The following is a 3,519-nucleotide window of genomic DNA, read 5'->3' on the forward strand; positions in this document are numbered from 1 at the left end:
TTATTTTAATAATCATAAATAATCAATAAAGCATTTTATTTAAACATAATTTATCATACAAATGGCTCTCCCCCAACCCAATAATTTTATGCTCCTGAGATTTGAACTGCAATCCACTCACTCAGTTGTAAATTTATCATTACCTACAATGAACAATGAAGTAAAGCACAAGTATGTTGTATTTTTATGTCAATATTTTTGTAGCCTTTAAGAGAGTGTATGTTGGAATGATAAACAAGAAGTAGATTTGATAAATGGAACTGTGAAAATACATGTTTTGTTAAGTTGTAATCATCCAGAAATTGTAGAGAAAAGAAGTGCAGGTAGGTAGAAGAAAACAAGCAGTTCCAAGAACAAATATTATCTCTTTAGGATGAGTTTTGCTCCGGGTGGGAATCAAACCCCTAGCACTTACATTACAAAGCAGGTCTACTACCCTCCAAGCTAACTAGGTTAGATTTGGGGTGGTTTGGGTTGAATCAAAAGCCAGTTCTCAAAGGATCAATGTACCTACCAAGCAACATCACACATGATTTGTAAATGGGAGTGGTATCTGGGTAGGATTAATGTGCTATTCCCAGCTCCACTCAGGTGGGGTGAGGTCAATGTGTGTTTGTCAGTGAAATGTGAATGCAGGGTAAAACTCTTCGGAAGACCAAAGCTGAGGAAAGTAGGGAATGAAAACTTCTGTGGATCACCATCAAATGAGCTTACTTCACTTACCTCCTTTAAAAACTGGGAAGTGAGGGTCTTTGCTTGAAGAATTTGAACTTGAGAGTGGATTTAAATAGGTAGGAAGGTAGGTATTACATGTTACGGTATCCTTTTGTTCCAATCTCCAATCCTTTGAGCTGTTTTCTTTTTTCTTTTTTTTTTTTAATCCAAAATCCAACATTTCGAAATATTCAAATTTTCGCGCCAGTTGATCCGCTCACAGTTCACACGGAGCACCGCTCACGAGTTGTACATCCTGCTGCCTTCACCAATACAGGATATGCAATACGCAATATTTAAAAAAAGTTGGGTCTCAAAAATGCCTTCAAGTTATGCAATACGCAATTTTAAAAGTTGGGTCCCAAAAATGCCGGGATTTTGGAAAAATATCGACACACGCTTTTCGAACGAAGTGAGCTCCAAATTTTAACTCGACATTTTTTCTTAGTTTGACTGTCTGTACGTTTGTTTGTTTCACCACAACTTTCAAGTGTATTTCCCGATTTTATTGCAACAGGACAAACGTGTTCACCATATTGAGGAAATTTCCTGAATATTTTTTTGGCTCTATGAGGGGTCTATTTTTGCCGTTTGCCCTTTAACCAAAATTAAGGAGGATTTTAAGAAGGGTTAACAATACATACCTACTTTTAATCGTGTCCACCCTGTATTCACACCTTGAAAATGGGGGGAAGAGAGGAAGACACCCTGAATAGCAACCCAATGGAAACTGACAGTAAAATGTAGTTAATTTATCATTTCTTATTCACATTTCCTATCATGGGAATAGTGCATTTTACCTTCCCAACACCGCACCATTTCAATTAAATAATTTATTACACAGGCAGAGGTAGGTACCTACCCACATTACTGTAAATGCGTGAGTAGAAGTACCTACACAATAAGGTACCTATCTCTACCAACATAATTGCATCGTTCATGTAATAGGTACATGAGCTTACTTCACTTACCTCTTTTAAAAACTGGGAAGTGAGGGTCTTTGCTTGAAGAATTTGAACTTTAGAGAGGATTTAAATAGGTAGGAAGGTAGGTATTATGTGTTACGGTATCCTTTTGTTCCAATCCTTTGAGCTTTGAGCTGTTTTTTTTTTTTAATCCAAAAACCAAAATTTCGAAATATTCAAATTTTTGCGCCAGTTGATCCGCTCACAGTTCACACGAAGCACCGTTCACGAGTTGTACATCCTGCTGCCTTCACCAATACAGGATATGCAATACGCAATATTTAAAAAAGTTGGGTCTCAAAAATGCCTTCAAGTTATGCAATACGCAAATTTAAAATTTGGGTCTCAAAAATGCCGGGATTTTTGAAAAATATTGACACACGCTTTTCGAACGAAGTGAGCTCCAAATTTTAACTCGACATTTTTTCTTAGTTTGACTGTCTGTACGTTTGTTTGTTTGTTTCACCACAACTTTCAAGTGTATTTCCCGATTTTATTGCAACAGGACAAACGTGTTCACCATATTGAGGAAATTTCCTGAATATTTTTTTGGCTCTATGAGGGGTCTATTTTTGCCGTTTGCCCTTTAACCAAAATTAAGGAGGATTTTAAGAAGGGTACACAATATATACATACCTACTTAATCGTGTCCACCCTGTATTCACACCTTGAACATGGGGGGAAGACAGGAAGACACCCTGAACAGCAACCCAATGGAAACTGACAATAAAATGTAGTTAATTTATCATTTCTTATTCACATTTCCTATCATGGGAATAGTGCATTTTACCTTCCCAACACCGCACCATTTCAATTAAATAATTTATTACACATAGGCAGAGGTACCTACCCACATTACTGTAAATGCGTGAGTAGAAGTACCTACACAGTAAGGCACCTATCTCTACCAACATAATTGCAACGTTCATGTAATAGCCATAGCTACCTACTGTCGGCATTTTCGTGAAATAGCGGGTTCGATTCCCGCCCGGGGCTTATTTTATCCTAAACAGATAAGGTTCGTTCTCGCGTCGGCTGGCTTTCTCCTATCCTGTCTTCCTTCTCTCTTCGCTTTTGGAGTGATAATTTATTTAGACCTTAGCAGTTACAGTTCCGTATCAAACCTCTTGAAAAAAAAGTCCAGCGTTCGGTATTTACAATCATATTTTGTCCCAAATTGTTTGTGAAGTCAAGGCTCAGGATATCTAGGTAACATATTGAATACCTAGGTAGCTCAAGAATTTACATAGTTATACAGGAGGTAGATACTTTTTTCATGGTTCTTTACAAGGCGGTACCGACGCACATTGCACGAGAATTAGAACTCTCTGAGACATCCGGTATTTTCTACAGCCTTGATTTCTCCCTCGGAAAACTACACGTATTGTGGAAAGCGAAAAGTAATAAAGTAATGAAAGCGAAGAGGGAAAAAGTCGATAAAAAAGTAATTACTGAAAACACGTCATGAAAAATTCAGTGTGACACAGAAAAGGGCTTTCGAACACACGCGATTCGGCGAGATTAAACTACACTTTGGAAACAAAACAGGATGTCTTCGAAAAGTTTTAGCTTTTAGGAAGGAAACATTTCAGCTTTTTTTATCGCATGCTAAATTTGAGCCTTATGATTTTACCTACTTACCTATTATGAATGCAAAGTAATTTTACACTTCTTCTGAACAAAAATAAGAAAAAGTAAAAATGAACGCTAAGACCCAAGCGCGGTCTGTCCGTGACTGGCGGGCATTATAGCTTCATGAGGTATAAAGGTGTGATAAATGATAAGGTAGGTGCTTGTACCTACAGATATGTACCTATAATGCTTATTACACAACTACCTG

At 37.4% G+C, this 3,519-nt stretch overlaps 1 long non-coding RNA gene across 1 annotated transcript; it reads right to left on the bottom strand.

The window, feature by feature from the left end:
- Positions 1-866: 866 nt before the first annotated feature.
- Positions 867-3,405, bottom strand: LOC113472708. Its single transcript, XR_003394910.1, has 2 exons — positions 3,321-3,405; positions 867-977 (listed from the first exon to the last, which is right to left on the bottom strand). It is a non-coding gene; the product is annotated as an uncharacterized LOC113472708 (long non-coding RNA).
- Between the last annotated feature and the right edge of the window lie 114 nt (positions 3,406-3,519).

This window comes from Diaphorina citri, unplaced genomic scaffold (genome assembly GCF_000475195.1).
Source record: "Diaphorina citri unplaced genomic scaffold, Diaci psyllid genome assembly version 1.1 scaffold7455, whole genome shotgun sequence".
Taxonomy (NCBI): Eukaryota; Metazoa; Arthropoda; class Insecta; order Hemiptera; family Psyllidae; genus Diaphorina; species Diaphorina citri.